General features: G+C 41.5%; 1 protein-coding gene across 1 annotated transcript in view; it reads right to left on the bottom strand.

Annotated features, from left to right (window-relative positions):
- RNF144B (ring finger protein 144B) overlaps nt 1-10,615 on the bottom strand; it is a 48,396-nt gene extending 37,781 nt beyond the window's left edge. The window contains exon 1 of the mRNA XM_058029135.1: nt 10,324-10,615. The gene's annotated coding sequence lies outside the window, so the exon portion shown is untranslated. The remainder of the gene's footprint in view (nt 1-10,323) is intronic.
- Nucleotides 10,616-18,863: the final 8,248 nt, after the last annotated feature.

An 18,863-nucleotide genomic window follows, 5' to 3' on the forward strand; every position in this document is an offset into this window, starting at 1 on the left:
ATTTCTGGATTACCATAATATGCTACCAAGCCGAAGCATTAGAGAGCATAAAAGCATTTCAATATCTGTTCTCTTTGAGCGAGGCTTAAGAAAAGTCAGATGTATAATATTTCATGACAGCTTTCTACACTGTAAAATTTTTATTGTCAGAAAACTTGTTTAAAGGACAAGCAGCCTAAGTAAATGTGCTGGTGCATGAGAACACACCAAAGGCAATTTCTCTCACTTGTTTTCATTGGAATGCCTGGAAAAAAAACCCCAAAACCTTGAGCTGCTGAGCTGCTGTTCAAGAAGCAGTAGTTATATGGAGTATTTTCATATCAAGCTAGCAACCAAAAAATAAATATATCAAATACTTCTAAAGAAATGCAGTGAGTGGAAAGCCTCTTGCCCAAAAAAAAAAAAAAAAAAATTAAGGGAGTTAAGGGACTGACTACAGTAATTCAGAATATGATCTGGATTTCTGCCAAGAATTTTTATACCAGCACTTTAGGATATTTAAAATATACATTGAACAGCTTCCCAAATATCACATACATCCAATCATTCTAAAACATTCTAATAAACCAGAACACTACTAGAACACACGCAGATCAGTCTCCACAAGGCTTTGAGAACGCACTTGTTGGATAACTTCTCTACTGTACTGCAATATTGTGAGGTATGAGTAACTTTGAACATTTAGAACAGCAGTTCTTCACAGCAACTTCTTGTGAGCCTATGTCAATATGTCCTCAGGGAGGTGGGGTTTTTTGCAAGAAGACCATGGATATTAACTGAAAATAGCAGAATATATACCTTTTTTCTGAAACAGATGTGACTGCAGTTGTGGGAATCCTCTATAGATTTCCTTGCAATACTGCTTGAGAACAGGTAAGAGGGGAAAAAAAATTGGAATTTCCCCCTTCCACTCTTAAAAAGCAGGAGAGTTCAAGAACAGGGAATCTACAAGATAATGGTGAAATAAATGCTGCCACTCACAGCTGAAGGGAGCTAGGAAAAGCACTTTTGGATCACTTAAATATAAAAACATGTCAGCTAAAAGAGAAATAATTCAGCCTGTTATTAAACTGAAAGGCATAATCAAAACAAGGTATTTGACTCGTTGCAATACTGACAGGAGCCACACAATGGCAATACTCATGGAGTCCATGAGGATGGGAGCAAGCCATTCTGCATGGGATGAGGTCAGACCATATTGCAGAAGCCACCACTTTCACTCAGTTCTGTGCTTGAAACCAGCACATATCCAAGTTCAGGACACAGCTCTATCAACACTGGCAGCCTGGAAAGCCACAGCTTCCTGCACCAGATCTCCTGGATGTGAGTGCTGGGCAGGCCTGTGGGTTTCCATCTCAGGGTGACTCAGATGTATCAGGCTTACTGTGCCTTACGGAGCAGGGGGATGGTGCTGGCCCCAGACACAGGCTTATGGTGACCCCCTGGTCCTGCAGGAGGTCAACAGCAGGATTCTCCTAAGGTTTTATGTTCATCCTGGTCACAGTGCTCAGCAAAGCTGATCAGCACAAAATGCAGTGAAACAAAATGCAGTCAGAAAAGAGAACTAGAGTGGTTTTGGCATCAAACATTTCCAAATATTTCCAAAACACATTCAAGCAACAAAATTATACCAAGTGGAATCCCAAGTACTGGTTACCAGGTCTGAGATTAAAATCTAAAGCTTTTCTAAATAACATCCCCTGTTCTTAATGACACAATGCAACATATGCTAATGCTAAGCTACAAGGAATTTCCACCCAAACTAGTTTGGTGTACTTTACTTTTAACATCCTGTTGACAAGAGGTAATATACCACTATTAAATAAAAACACATTCTTCAAAATGACAAATGACAGATCTTTCTTTCAGACCACATGAAGGCTTTTGGTAACTGTGGAATTTACTAAGTAAAAGGAATTGGCCTTTTGGGAGGTCAAATGGGTTGATAACTTGGCTAGCTGTCTTTGCTAAGACAGGAATAGAAAGTCAGATGTAACAATTTGCCTTTGACATAGAAAAAATGTTTATTTTTGTTAATCAGAAAACAAAACCTTGGGATATGCTAAATCTCTGAGCTGGAATGTTTACAGTTTAATAGGGTGTGTTCAGAAGACATTTGCAACACTAGCCTCTTCTAACGTAAAAGATTTTTAGGAGAGACTTGTAAACACACATTGTTAAAGTGAAAGCAATGGAAAAACAGTGGAAAACAGAGGGACCAGCTCCATGTGACTGTAGTCTGCACTCTTCTTCTAACAAGAAACTAACTGGACTCTTGGGGTCCCTTGGTTGGAGACTGCCAAAGCTGTGTCTGGAGCAAGCAGTGTCCCAACTGCAAGGCAAGCAGGTCAAGGCAAACAGAGATGTGACACAAAGCCAGGCCTCCAAAGGGCCAGCAAGAACATTACTGGTGTCAAGAGGAGAATGCAGGGTTTGCCAGAAGCCAAGGAACAACGCAACTGACAGGAACAATGAACCTGATCCTTCACTGAATTCTGCAAAAGGTACTGAAAGCCAACTATTGGGAAAAAAAAATTACCGTGTGTTTGTTTTTAGAAGGGATGAACTGAGAATTTTTCTTTCAGTGCTTGCAATAAGATAATACCTTTAACATCTCTGTCCATATAGTTTTGTTAAGCCACAGAAAGTGCAAACTTGCAAGAATATGGCCCTACAGACTTTTTTCACTGCAAGCATTGAAAAGCACTTTTAACAACTTTAGATTTACATCAACAGAAATGACAGAATAAGTTGATTTTCCTCCTATAATGATTTTTGTGTGACTGCTCAGTGAACAAAACTAATACACATAATATTTTAATCTGCCCCTATCTAATCTTACAGCCAAATACACTGCTGATTATTATACAATAAATATGTTATTTGAGGTCACCAAAATAAAAGAATTGAAACATTGAAAACTGCCCTTGACCCAAATGTATCTCAGTGACTTAGAAAGCTTACCCAGTGGTAACTTTCAAGTCTTAGCTACAAGGACAGTCAGTGAATCAAAGACTGGAAGTCAAATCTGAGGATTAGACCTTGGGGAAGTCACTATCTCTAATATAAGCCTTTGCCATTAAGAAAACAACATGAACAGCTACTGACTATGCTGAAATTTGGCAAGAAACAATAGCAGAGGTTTGGACCTGGACATGAGGCTGTTTTGAAACTAAACACATTTATTACTACTGCTTTTCATGACTGGTAGTTAAACTAGTCAGTCTATCCCTAAACCACTCCTCTGCCAGCTCTTCAACAAGTCCTTACAAAGGCAACTGGAGATGAGGAAAGGACAAGTTCCAGCTCTGACCCGATCTGCAGAGGCAAAAAAGGAGAAGTAAACACCAGTAGCAGTCCCCCGACTTTGCATCTCTCTGCTTGTCCTCTCGGTATTCACATTGCATCTCCCTCTTTCCCAGCCCACACATGGGAAAGGGTAAGAGCCCAGCATGCTGGGAGACAGATCCTGGGAGGAATTCTGCTGCAGGCAATTCCTTCCATATTGCCTACTGCTCCAGTGTGGAGGAGCCCCATGTGCCCAAGCTTTGAATTCGGGGCACCTCTAACCACTGACATACCTCACGTACATGCTACTGAACAGATGTGAACTATGCTGGAATACCTTCAACTACTATTAGTCTTACACTCTTGACGAACTTTAACAGACATGTATTTTTAAAACAACTGTATATTAACATTTTTATTAGTAAACATTTTTAACACACTATTTTGCTCTGCATTTTATTAACAGTGTAAGACAAATACAGTATTTGCTTAAACCTGGGTAAAAATGCTGTTTGGCTGATGACACTGTCTATCACACAACACAACATTGTCTCATTGCTGCCCTGCCCTCTCCCACCCTATTTCTACATCCACCTTCTGTCTCTGTGCTTCAGGCTCCAAGCATTTACAAGAAGATTTCTGCCTGTATTGTGCCAAGCACAGGGAACACAGTTTCTCAGGGGCTCGATGCAATACTCAGAAATCCAGATGTTAGTATAAGACATGTAATAAACCAGAAGTGTCCATCAAATGCAGTAAGAGGTTTGCATTCATCACTCCCTCACTTCAGATCCAAATTTCAACATTCATTGCAGAAATAATTACAAGGGAGAACAGCAACCTGTAAACATATGAGATTTCAGCCTCAAGTGCCTCAGCCTCTGCTAACAATTGGCTAGTCTCTACATGATCTTAGCCATGCAGTCCAAATCCTGCCAAGAGGAGTGTTTCCAAAGGAGTGCTTTTCAATGGACCTGTGCATTATGTGTGCAAAGATAAGCAACTGGGAGCTTATCTTTGTAAGAAGCTGCCCCACCTCCCAAACTCTCAGAAAAACGAGTAAGTAGAGCTGAAAAGAGCTCATAGACTTGTTACATTATAGGATTACAGTCTTACAGAAAATTTTCTGGAAACTTTCTGCTAGCTGGTCTTTTAATTATGACCATGACAACTAATGCCCATAGGCAAAATAGGCATTTTGTCCTCGTTGTTGTGGAATTTGGAGAAAAGACAAGAATTCCTGACGTTTTTCTACTCTTCACAAGTGTATGTTTCCTTAATTTGTTGGTCCTTCCTCCCAAAATGCGATAAGCAAAGTTAACAAGGGGGTTGAAATTGCTCAAGCCATGCACATTGCTTGGGTATTTGCAACAAAAACATTGACCAACACTAAAAATACACATCCTCATAGCAGTATTGTCTAAATTATGTACATGTATGTGGCTTCTACTTCACCCCTGGCAAAGGGCATGATTGCCTTTCCCACAGATTTTCTGTGGAAACTGATGAAGAATCTCCACCACTGAAACCATCAGGGCAACTGTGGAGAGGTCAAGAGGGTGCAAGATTGCATCTTCTCCATTGTGCAAAATTTCAGCAAGCAAGTTATTGCTGGCCCTGTGGATGTTATCTTAGCCCTAAAATGGGCAAACCCCATGGGGAAGAGTTCCAGTATCAGTGGCTGGCAGAGCACCCACTGCTGTGAAAAATGTTCCAGTGACTGCAATGGTAAACAGCCCACAGGATCAGCTCCATTTCCCCAATGACTACAGCACTGTAACCTTCTTTTTTTTCTAAGGGGGGCGTGGGGAGACTGGCTTGTTTTCCTTCATCATCTCCCCACCTCCATCAGAATGCTTCAAAAATTAATCACAGGCAGAACATATGAACTCTCCCATCTACTGCTCAGACATAACCAGTGCCAGCCTGTGTGTCACTGCTTCTACTTAGTTCTGGAATTTTCTTTGCATGCAAAGGATTAGCCTGGATGCAAGTTGTCATTAAATGTGTTTTTCCTTTTATGTACATAGGGATTTAGAGCGTGCAATTTTGAACTATTTGCAGCTATATATGCACACATGTGCAAAGAAATCTCCCCTACGCCACAGCAACATACAGCACTAAGAGTGTAAGCAGAGGTAGCCTCCAATTAATCATTTCAGTCCCCAAAAACAGATACAGCTCTTCTGTGCCCATGATTTTTCCTTTTGCAAATATACAGAACACATCAATGTTTTCAGATCTGCAAGTTTTGTTCCCATCTATCTGAAAATTCAACATGAATTCAATATCATCAAAGCCTCTGTCAGATACTCAGACAACGTCCACTCCTTGAGTAATGACTCATGTCTTATGCTTTCCATCCTCTCCTCATTTTTACAACAAAGCAAAAGGCAGAAAAGCTTGCAACAGACACAAATACTGACAGTCTCAATTAAAGGGCAGAAGCATGAGCATGACAGTAAAATGGTAATTTTTCCTTCTAATAAAAAGTGATTCTGTATTCTGTCTCCTAACCAGCATCTGGACAAACTAGAGAAATGGGTGCATAAGAACTAAATGGTTCAGCAAGTCCAAGTGCAAAGTGCTGCACCTGGGTCAGAGTAATCCCAGACATGGGTACAGAATGTGAGAAGAACTCATTGAGAGCTGCTCTGCCAAAAAGGACTTGGTGGTTCTCATGGATGAAAACCTGGACATGAGTCAACAGCATCAGTGCTTGCAGTCCAAAATGCCAACCACACCCTCGGCTGCACCAAAAGCAAAGCGGGCAGGAGATCAAGGGAGGGGATTCTGCCCCTCTACTCTGCTGACACCCCACCTGGAATTCTGAATCCAGCCCTGTGGTCCTCAGCACAGGAAGCACAATGGCCCTGTTTAGAGCACATTGAGAAAAGGGCAACAAAGATGATCAGAGGGCTGGAACAACTCTCCTCCAAAGACAGGCTGAGAGCTGTGATTGTCCCGCCTGGAGAGGGGAAGGCTCCAGGAACACATCAGTGTAGCATTCCAGTAGCTAAAGGGGGTCTATAAAAAAGGAAAAGCAATTTTTACACAGGCAGATAGTGATCAAAGAAGTGGAATGGTTTTAAACTAGAAGAGGGGAGATTTACATTAGGTGTTAGGAATAAATTTCTTTCCTCAGAAGGATAGTGAGACACCAGAATAGACTGCCTAGAGAAGCTGTGTATGACTCATCCTTGGAAGGCCAGGTTGGATAGAACTATTAACAACCTGGTCTAGTGGAAGACGTCCCTGACCATGGCAGGTAGGCTGGAACTAGATGGTCATCAAAGTCCCTTTCAACCCAAGCCATTCCATGATTCTATGCTCTCTTGTCTCTCCTTGCAACAAAAAGCATGTATAACGAGTACCCCTGATGGCTGTGCCTACAACAGGCTTGGGAAATACACAGGAAGAAACTCCATGCAGGGAATTTGTTCTAATGTGCATGGACCCAAAAGTGTGACCCAGATTCATGTGTCCCAAATCATTGTGCCTGCTGCTGGCTGGCTTTGGGACTCCAAAGAGATATTGACTCCAGAGAGATATTGACTCACTCAGAAGGAGCAAGGATGCTAAGTTAGCCCAAACTCAACCAAAGCTGGAACTGTGCTTGCAGGAACCAAGGACACTCAAAGCAGAAGGTACACTAGTGACCTTTCTAACTACATATTATGGGTTTTCTCTTGCGGGCTGAGCAGATTCCCCTAAAAATATAAAAAAAACCCCACCCAGATCTCGGGTAACTAATGACATTTTTTTATTATTACAATAGAATAAAAGAAACTAAAAATGAGCAACACATATGTCATTGTGCACAAGTACCAATACATACAAAGAGATCTAGGAAACTTCAAAAAAAAGTGGTTTTTTACATAGCTGCATTTTTTTTTTTGAAAGTATGTTTGTTTGCAATGCAATTAACCTAGTTATGCTCTGGAGCCTAAAACTTTCTACTTGGCACCTCTGTTACTCCTGGAAGACTAGGAGTTGGAAAAGTTCTACTTCAGCAGGAAGGGAAGGATAAGGACCTTTGTAACTTGAGATTTTTTATTTTTGTTTTAGTGTTTTAGTATCTCCTAGCAGTGACCTACTTTATGAATGTAAAGCCCACTCAGTTCCCACTGAGCCGAAACTATTTAGAAGAGACACAGAACGATTACTGAACACTATTTTCTTACTGATCAGCACAAAGTTATTTGGCACAAGCATCTCTGTAAATGTTTGTCCAAGACTAGGTAAATTTGCAGTGTACGATGGCCCTCAGACCTGTGCTTCTGTCAAGTGAGAAGGCTCATAGTCTAGCACTGCAGCTCAGCTATGCTTCAGGAGAAATACAGAATGCTAGAGGCTGAGCTTAATATCACTGCTGTCTTTCCCTTTGGATCTGTTCTTTCTTGTTTTCCTCAATGTTTCCTTTTGCAAACCAAACGAAGATCAGATTTCAAATGGAATGAATGTAAGGGCAAAGAAGACGATTTGTGAAGTGCATTTTACTGGGCTCTGCTTTGGCATGGAGAAACCAGAGGAAGAGAAGGGAAATGTACCCAGCTCTGGGCAAGTACCAGAGGAAAAGCACAGCTCCAGAATCACTTTCAGCCTCACAAAGCTGAAGGCAAAGTCTGCTTTAGGATATGCAAGGAGGTCTGATGGACTCAGCTCACGGCAACACTGGCAGCCTGCCACAGTATTTTGTTCACGTGTGCCTGAGATATCCATGGGCCCAGAGCTGTAATTATGGTCTCAGGTGTCACAGTACTACTAGCCCAGGAGATATTTATGGATCTGATACGCACAACCTATAGGCACTGTGAAGTTACAGGCACATTCAAGAAAACTCCCCACTCCAGAAGAGGGACAGCAAGTCTGTAGCAGTTCTTTCAAGCTACATCAAAGCAACACACTCCACTGGGTCTCAGTCACTGAAAGGTCTGAACAGGGTGAACTGCAGGCACAGGGCTCAGGCTCACACCACAGATAATATCAGAGGCATACTAATGAGCTGGGAACCAGGTTAAGCATTAGCACTGCTTGTTTCCCTACAGAGGGGTTTGCTGATTCTCACAGTTGCATTTTAAACTCACAATAATAATATGGACAAGTATGTGCACAATAATACGGACACTTTCCTCCACCAAAAGGGAAAGGGCAGACAATCACTTCCACACTGTTTATTTCTACAAAGGTTATGAAGCATTTAGAGAATAGAGTGCAATCAAAAAACCTAGCTAGAAAGAAAAAACTCCATATTGTTTGCTATTTATACTGCTAACTTTTGCTCCAAGGCATACTACCACACAAACAGAATCACCAAAATGTCACATCTGCGGGAAAGAAGCCCACAACCACCACTGAGGTGCATGCAGAATGGGGAGCAGAAACTATTCCAGGTTGCCAAATGCTAGTTCCACATGAAGCCTAGGGAGGTTTCTGTGTCCTGACATGAGCAGACAGGACTTTGTGTGAAATACCCCCATCAGCCAGTAAGATGCATGGAAGAAAAGGAGTTTGATTGTCATCACACTTGCTTGGCTCTGGAGTAGCTGTGGTTTATTATGAAAGAATACCTCCACTTTACTACAGCTTTAGACACTCTGCAAACACACACTTCTCAATCTATAATCTAAAGCATTACTTTCAGCAGCATAACTGCAGCCATGCAGCCTTATCAATGTGCATTTCTTTCTCCAAAATAGCTTATGTTCATTGATGGAAGCGTTTCAGCCACTTTCATGTTAAAGCAACAACCCAGACACCCACTCACATTCAGGCACAGACAAGTCCTATACAGGACAAGCATCAGGACAATCTGCTTGTTTTGAAAAATATTTAAAACAAGATTTTGAAACTTCTGTTTCCGTAAATATTGGAATCCCAAACGCAGTGCCTGCCCTTAACCGAGACCGCTTGCCCTTCAGGCTGAGGGCAGCCAAACATATCAGATTGCTCTGCCTGCTCACAGGCACATGGAAAGTTGCATGGGGGTATTTTCAGTCACAGCTTGTGTATCTCTGCTAAAATTTACTTCTTTAAAGCATTCGGTGTCTATTGACCAAGAGGATTCGAAGGCACCCTGCAATGCTTTCTTTACTATAGTAATTCTAAATATTTTACAACTTACAGTGCTCTCTGAAGGAAGACATTCGATATTGCTGCATGCAGTTAGGAAGCAAAGTACTTTTGTATTACAGAAAATAGAGCTTTAAAATAAACTAGACTGAAATATCTTTATTACTAAAGCTGCTTCACACTGAGAAAGCCTCATGATGAGAAAGCAGGGCAAACATTCCAGTAAACGCAGTTGTCTATTCTCAGCATCAAAAAAAAATTTAAATGCAAACTAGGAAACTAAAGTATGGCAGATTTTGTATGTGCTTACATAAATGACATAACCCTAAACCCTGATCAGATTAGAAGTGTACATTAACACGGATTAGAAATTAACACATGCACAATACAGATGAATGTCTTTTTTCCTTCCTGATACCAGCTGCATGAAACTCTGCCAGAAGAAATGCCTTTAAACCAGGAGGAAGTATCAGCATTTTAAACTCAGGCTTCCTCCAGCTTAATCAGGTATTTTTTCAGTATGAAAGTTCCTCTATTTAAACTAAAACATAAGCCATTTTAGCAACTGCCTTTCACACAGACATATCCTAATTCTGCAGCATTTTCAAACACTTCACGTAGATATTTCTCCAAAAGTTACACTGACAAAAGTCATTTCACCCTTTTGGGAAGTACTTGACGTCTATTTATTTTCAGCCTTTTAACAGTCAGGACACCAAGGTTTCCTTCTGCCTCAGCTCTAAGCACCACGTAGTTTGATTTTAGCCAAACCACAAATAACATTTATTTTAGCTATTTAATCATTCTAGTCCTTACCTTGGGGGGGGGGGGGGGGAGGAGGGGGGGGGAGGAAAAAAAAAAAGAAAAAAAGCCTTTTCCATTTTCTTCCATTAGAAGCAAATGCTGGCTTTTCTGTTCTTTGCAGGTATCCTAAAACAGACGGAAAGCTGCATTCCAACATACCTTGAAAGGAGAGCAGCGCTCAGTGCCAGCTGTGTGACTTTTCAGCAGCTGCACTCAGACTCGGGCATTCCCAAGGAACCACGATGCCACCGAGCCGCGCAGCTCGCAGCGAGGAGCGCAGCCGGTCGCTCTCACACGCCCTTCCTCGTCCCTGGCGCTCTGACAGCTGAACGCTTCTGAGGGCTGCAGCAGGGCTCGTCTGCCAGCCCCTGTGCCACTGCGAGAAACCATCCCCTCCCTGCTATTTAGTGCGTGCTGCCATTACATCTCACCCGCGCCTCACAGCCCGCATGCAGCGGCTGTGGGAAAGCCGCATTTATTTGTACAGGAAGCGTGAGCACAGCACTTCCTACTTCCCATGCCAGACTCACTTCAGCCGCAGGTGATCGCCGGCACCCGGGCAGCTCCCGGCAGGGCACACCTCACCTTCTCCTTGGGGTCCCTGGGCAGCTCCCGGCAGGGCACACCTCACCTTCTCCTTGGGGTCCCTGGGCAGCTCCCGGCAGGGCACACCTCACCTCCTGCTCGGGGTCCCTGGGCAGCTCTCAGCCAGGGCACACCTCACCTTCTCCTTGGGGTCCCTGGGCAGCTCCCAGCAGGGCACACCTCACCTCCTGCTCGGGGTCCCTGGGCAGCGCCCGGCCACGGCTCCCACCCCAGCCCCGCAAGGTAAAACTGAAAGCAGCGAGGCTTCTTTCAGATGTGACACTCATCAGAGCCCTCCCGAATTAACCTGTTTGGGGAGAGCACTTTGCATAGCTGCTGATGTCTGAAACCTCGCTGGCTTCTGCTTGTGAAAAATGTCATCTAAAAAAATTAAAAAAGTGATTTCTTCACGTTGGAGGGGAAGTGAGCAAAAATTCTAGACTCAAAAGTAGAGTACCCATGTAATTTCAGATCTGAGTGTTTAATGATGATGGTGCTCATCTAACTCTGTCAATACTAAAATTACACTCTTTAAGCTGTCCCTGTGTGCAAGAGAGGTTAGGAATCCTGCAGTTCCGTATTCCAGACCTACGGGTGTGATTCACAGCAGCCAAGCAGCAGGAGAGAATATCTAATTGTGCCACATGACACCAAACCCTAAAGAACTTTTCCTGCTGTAGGAAATGCACCACACCCACAGATAAGAAATATAGATACATCAGAGTGCAGAGAGTGCAGAAAAACAGAAGGAAGTTTAAATGTTAATCTACAATTTTCTTATGATGAAATAAATTTACTTTGTACTTCATGCAATCATTGCTGGCATCTTGCCTTCAGTACTTTCCTGTAAATTATATATATTTAAAATTATATATAGGCATTTCTTCCGGGGTGTATAAAAGCTCACAGCTGAGCTTTTAGTTATTTTCAGACAATTATACTGCATCAGATTAATTTAAGGAAAAAAAAAAAATCTTGTGCAACTTCAATTCAGCCTCCTTGCTAAATTATTTCTTTATATTACAGCTTTGCTTGAATTCCATCATACACTCTTTTCATCTCAGAACAATTACAAACTTAGAATTTATCTATTTAACACTGGGTGGTATAAATAATTTTAGATATAGTTATATAATATATATAATTTATATAATTTTATCAATACTATTTTTATATATTTATATATATATTTAGGGAGGGAGGGGATAATAACCAGAAAAAAAACAGCTGCTCTAACATGTGGGATCTTGTTGATTCTTATGGTGTTCATCAACAGGGTTACAACGGATTAGGCAAACTAGAGCCATGTCACATTTACTGCCACTTGAACTAGGAGAGCATTTCCCAGCAGATGCAGACGTAAGTATTCTCAGCAGTGGCCAGTCCTAGACAAGACTCAAGAAACACTGAAGGCTCAGAGCTATTTTTAGGCTCTAGAACAGTACTGAAAATGTGGAATTCTTTGGAAAACTTTACAAGTAGAAAATTATTCTCCTTCTGTGGTTAGATTTTCATCCTCCATGTTCTGTTCTAGTATGAAATAGCATGAGCCTCTATCACTACTCTCTTCACTACCTTCCCTCTGCTTCCAGCTCCTATATTTTCCTCCTGCAGCTCCCCCTTTGCTACTCTGCCTCAATCACACAAGTACTTGGTAGGCCACAGATGAAGATCAGCAGGAAAACTCTGCCTGTTCTCAGCCCCTGTGCTCAGCACCACAGCACATAAACAAGCAAAAGGCAATTATCTCAAGGAGGAGAGTGGTGAGAGAGAGAGGATGAAGGAAATCAAGTCATCCATGCAGGTGTAGGAAAAATAGCAGGGCAGCTGCCAATAGCAGAGTAGCAAAAGTAGCATCTGGTTTGGTACTTACTCCTTGCTGGCACAACAAAACAAAAACAAGCTTCACTGAAGTAGCCTCCACCAGTGAAGAGACAGAACTACAACAAAGATTAGCCATCTTCCCTTCAGATAAATGATGAGACCAGCTTGTATCTGGGGGGGATGTTCTTTTAAACTATGAAAACTAGATTTAGTACATTAAAATGCACAGACATTCTGGAAACTTCATCTACAAACATCCCATAGTATTTTTATCCCATTTCCTACTGTCTCCATGCAAGTTATAATGTGATTCCATAAACGTGCAAAACTGCTTACAACAAAATTATTTTCCTTTAGACATCACAAAATTAGTGAGAAAAATAATGTTTCTCAAGACATTTAATTAACTAGAAATGTTAAGAAATGCTTGTTTCAAGCACTCCACTTCTTGGGTATCAAATCCTAAACTGTGGGGCCCAGATTTCCACGGCGGACAATCACTTACTGATGTTCTTTGGACAGCTGGCTATGCCTCTGCTTCCATCTTCTCTTCAGTATTTGCCCCTACTTTTGTGCTTCTCCAGGATCTCAACAGCAAAGGTGAGCTGAAGGTGATGTGGCACTGTACAGAAGCTCAGGCTATAAGGACTTGAAATGATCAATACTGATGATTCTTTCAATTGCCGTCACCCAAAGACGTGAGCTGGACTTTTATGAGCTCTTCTGTCAAAATGATTTCTCTTCCAGCTGTACCTCGAGCCCAGGTACTTCACAGTTTCACAGAAGCACATCTTCTTGGCAAGCTAATTTTATGAAGTGTTATGAGTCATGCTAAAATTGCTACCCAGCTCAAATCCCTGAATCTCTTAATCCAGACTGATTGGCTTCCTTTCTGAGCCAGCAAATAGAAAAGAAGTTCACATTGTCACACAATTCCAGACAAGGCACAAGCTAAGTTCTCCCCATTTGCTTTCTTCTTGGACAGCTGTGATATAAAGCACAAAACTGAAAGGGTCCAATTAATTTTTGGACACGCTTAACTGATGCTTTTATACCTCCAGACTGGGGGAATAGCTGAGCCTTTGAGATGCCAAAATGCACTATCACTGGAAACTTTTAGTTGAGTTACTAGCCAAAATAAGAATGAAGGCTGGCCTAGTTAATTACTAACATGGCTGTGTCATCCTTGCAGTGACTTGAAATACTTCAGAAATGACTAAGCCACTCTTCATTAACTGAAATTGCTAATTAATTTTTGACATAGATGGGTAAAAAAGTAATAGCGTGACCAGTGAAAAGATAGCTGACATCCCACAAACAAAATACCATTAACAGCGAGTGAAAACACTGAGTTAGTGTATAACTAACGGTTTCATTGTAATTCTACATAAAGAAAATAGGACTAGCTTATGAGGGGAAAAAAATTTCACTACCGTGTTTCACAGTTTTCAACTAAAAGAAAACAAATCACCTGAAAAGCAATTGGCATCCATAGGTGTAATATAAAAACAGGTTTTATAACAAGCTTTTTAAAATCAGAGCCTGACTAAAAAAAATGAGTCCTAATCAATTTTATTTAGTGTACATGCAAATAATCCATTTTGCTATGGAAAAAGAAAGTATTTGTAGATATGAGAGAGACAGTTTCACAACAAAAATAGATACTAATGTGTAACATAACCAATACTGAAAACAAAATAGGAAGGGGTTTTGCACAGGGAGTATACATATATTATCTGAAGTTGAAAGTGTGACGCCCCTGAAGTCATAGACTATTAATAGTTGTCTTCAATGGGAACTATTTTAAAGGGGAATTACACCATAAAAAGTCATTTGTGGTACCTTCATAAACCAAATGTTTTAAAAAGGGATCTCTATTCCATATATGTATTTATACACTCACACGGTGCTAGAAATCAGATGACAGTGCAGAAAAATACAGAGCTATGTAATATTTTGCATGCAGACAAGTTTTAATGAGTATAGCTACAAGAAAATCAGGACCACATCTTTTTCTGTTTAAATAACCCTATTGTTCTACAATTCTGACTTGGTATGCAAGTCACTCACTGACAAACCAGGCTTGAAAGCTTCATTAATCCCTTTAGCTAAAACATAAAACTTTATTATAAGGAGTTTTCTATTAGAGTGAAATAAATCAAGTTAAATTATTTTGAAATAATTGTAGGTGCTATGTAAAGAGCTTTTAATTTTACAGTAAAAAAGGGAGTGGGATGGCCCACTGTCTCTACTGAACATTTATGATTATGATCTCAAAAATGAGTGAATTTGTCTCAGACACAAAGAAGAGTGGTAGGTGACTTACACTCATCCTGTTCCTACGAACAAAGCAAAATGCAATATTCATTAGACTTTGTTGGCATAGTGGATAATATCCAAAGAAAATCATATGGCTTCCATAAGTTCTATATTACTTCTCCATTCGTATTTTTTCCTGTGTTTATACTTTAAACTATCTTTTGGTATTTGATCCATACAGAACTGTGCTAGAGGGGAAAAAATAAAATAGAGCCTCAGCAGAAAACCATGAGAAGTCAGCCTGCTACCCCAGTGGGTGGGTTTCAGGTGCTTAGAAATTTCAGCTTAAAGATCCAGGCTGATGGCTTTGACAGCATATTACTGGAATTCCAGTGCAACTTCTCTCCTTGGGATCTGGAAGCATCGAAAGAGACAAGTGGATTTGCCCCCATAGCAAAACCTCCTGGTGGCAGAACTCTACTGGCAGTACCACCAGGAGTGGGCATTTTGCCACTGGCACCAAACAGCTCTGCAACAGCTCTACAGAAATTTTTGCTTAGGCAAACTCCTTCCTGCTCACCAGGTGCATGAAGAGCCAGTCTGCTGGAAGAAAACAAGCTAGGTTTCTATGAGCCTGCCATAAGTAAGACACTGATGAGCTGCCAGTGAGCAGCAGTCACCCAGCCCAGGGGCAGCCAGAGCAGCACCCTCAGCTCAGGGCACGTCCTCAGGCACCTCCTTGCCCTGGGGACACACTGGGGGCAGGCTGCTGTCACACTCCCCCTGACCTTCTCCTGTGACACGAGGCATGCCAGCCACCACCTCACAAGGCAGTTCTGTCCCTCCCCAGCCACACAGTGGCCATCAATGAGGTGACAGCACTGCCTCTGGAGACACTGCAGCCAGGGTCATGGGACACCTCTCGGGCCCATGTAGCGCCCCCAAGCCAGCACCACCTCGGGAACTGATGATAAAAAATAAAATGGAACCAAACAGCTTGCTTTGCTCTCATATTCATGTGTTACACGTACAGAAGTGGAGTTGCTCAGTTCTTACGGGCATCAGGTAACAGGTGAGATTCTCTACATGTGAAAAGAGTAATTTATAAAGCAGCATGGAAGGAACCACACTAATTACACATGAAAGAGGAGGCACTGAAGTTGTCCTCTTCTCCTGCCTTCTCTTAAAGTTAGCACCCAGTTTTTAACAAGAGAATATAACGATTGAATGGAGATAACCTAAGACTCAGATAAATTAATTTCTTTTCTATTAACAGTGCTTATAGCTAACTTCAGAGCATGGCACAGACCTTCAATCATGCATAGATTTTTTTTTCTCCTTTTGATTGTGTGCCCAAAATGACACATTCTGTTGACTTTTAACAAAGTGTTTTGGTAATGTACCTGGAATTGCAATGATTTCAGACATCAGAATCACCATCAGTTTAAAAACTGAGAGGGGAAAACCATCCTGGCAGCCAATGCAGGAAGCTTCCTCTGTAACAGAGGAGGTCATCAACCTGTCCTTGTCATGAGATAAAAATGTGCACTGTTTTCATCTCTGATTCTACTGTGTTTTCTGTCCTGCCTCAAGCTCTTGACTGCTTTTTTTGGAAATAGTAAGAGACAGCTTTATTCCTTCCAACCCAAGCCAGTCTCCTAGGTGATGGTTTTGCCTTAGCCTGATGAGACTCTATGTACAGATTTATAAGACAGGTAGAATTTGGAGGAGAGGGTGGCAGAGGGCACCTAATAATACATTTCAGCCCAGTCTTGGTTGATTTAACTAACCTCTGAAGACAAGGATGGGCAGGTCAGAGATGAGACAGAGCTGAGGCACTTAATTTTATGGCTATAAAAGCCAACAAGAGGACTTTCACTGACATATGGCAGGAAGAACCAAGGTGAGGGGCTAATATATATCTTTGAGTCATAAATTTTCTTTAGTATTTAAGTATGACACACACAGCCTCTGGTTTGTTTAGGGTGAGAAATATATTCCAAGAGAGGATGGAGAGGGGTTACTCCAAAGGACTGGCTATGCAGGGAAATAATGGAGCTGAAGCATACCTATAGGGGAAAACCAAGAACTCGATCCTCTCTCCCAGCATCCCTCTCCTTACTCAACTTCCAGGAAGGGTCTCCATGCCATTCCGCTCCCTTTTACAGTCTCCTTTCCCCACCAGAATTTACATCGCGCCCTTTTATGATGAGACCAGATATGAAAAGATTTGTCCAGATCCACTTTTCTCTCTATGGAATTCAATCACCTGGTCATGTAACACAACTAATAGTTTCTAAGGATTTCAGCCTCTCAGTGCACCACAACACAACAGGGCAATGTTTGAGTGATCCTGTTTTCTGCCTGCTGCTTTAGGCTGGCCACCTTTGTAATGGCAGCATCCAACAAGGACACAGTACCACTTCCCAGATGAGAAGCAGCAAAGTGTTAAAACATGTGCAACTGTTTGCTGTCAGCATTCTTATCACATCACAGCTGTAGTAACAAAATCCAAGATTGCTTCACATTCTCCTTAGGATAGTGATAAAACTTTTTTCTTTGCTCAGAGCAGTGCAGACAGCAATTACAACAATCTCCTTGAAAGGACACCTTCCACACACCAGCTAGCAAGCAGTTGTTAAATTCAACAATTCCAAAATTAGGATAGTGGGAACTCAAAACCAAGCACGTGGCTTGCTTGCAAGTGACGTAAGAATTTATTTAGTTGTACTGAAATAATTTGGGAAGTGTTTACTTAATGTTTATTTTTGTGTCTGTTAAAAATTAATTTAAATTTGTGTATGTTACAATTTTTGTTAATGTTTATTTTTATGTTAACTGCCAGGTAACTTGATTAAAAATATGTGCTTTTAACCTAGCAATTTGTTTAAGACTCTTATAAAATTAGGGATACCCAGCATGGCAGAGAGAATCTCTAGGAAAAGAAATCTGAGTTGTACAAGACTGATCAGGGGCAGGAGGGCAAGAAGAATACCAAAACCTTTGGTTTTCCAAACACTGCTAAAATCCAAGCAAACAGTGTTTTTTGTTTCAGTACTATCTGCGGTCATTGAAGAAATTACAACTGAGCTCATCTTTTTGTTAAGCTTGACTTCATCTTTGAAAAGCCCCTGGCTCCACTTTACTGCCCTATACTCATCAGGAAGAAAGTTAAACAGATCAAGTATTTCCTCCAAGTTTTGATTTTATACATGTATATATACTTCCTGGGATATGACAAAACATAGTCAAGGCAAAATGCATCAATAAATCTGTTTCCACTGAGAATTACTTTGCATTATACAATATAAACAAATATATATAATATATAAATAAAGCTTTTAAGTGTGAAGTCTGAATTTTTAGTTTCCATGAGTTCTGTCTTACAAGGTGAAGAAATCTGTTTAGTGACCTCTGACTGTGAGTAAATTTTTCTAAACTAAATTTCTTCTTGTTGTATCCTTAGGCTAACTCTCTACATGCTTGCAATTTACATAGCTTGGGAAAAACAATATCCTAAATCACAGAGAATGGAAATGCTGCACTGTGGAAGAAGAGGAAGAGACTTTAGACAAAAGGAGAAACAACTGGCCTACTTGCAAGGAAGAACCTGACACCTTTCTCACTTACCAAACGAGCAAAGCTAGGCCAGATCCCACCTGCAGAAGGCAGATGGGAAGAAACTTCCAGGATCCTGAAATCTGCCGAGGAGGTGTGAGAGAACATGAAGTTTAAAGAGGAACTCAACACAAAGTTCAAGGAAGGTTTGGTGATGAGAGGCTGGACATGACCCAGCAATGTGCACTTGCAGCCCAGAAAGCCAATTGTACGCAGGGCTGCATAACAGGAGCCACGGCCAGCAGAGTGAGGGAGGGGATTCTCCCCCTCTCTGCTCTCATGAGACCCCACCTGCAGTGATGCCTGCCCCTCCTGGGTCCCATACACAAGAAGGCCATGGACCTGCTGGGGTGAGTCCAGAGGAGGACCACAAAGATGATCAGAGGGCTGGAGCACACCTCCTACGAAGACAG

Source organism: Melospiza georgiana, chromosome 1, assembly GCF_028018845.1.
Source record: "Melospiza georgiana isolate bMelGeo1 chromosome 1, bMelGeo1.pri, whole genome shotgun sequence".
Lineage (NCBI taxonomy): Eukaryota > Metazoa > Chordata > Aves > Passeriformes > Passerellidae > Melospiza > Melospiza georgiana.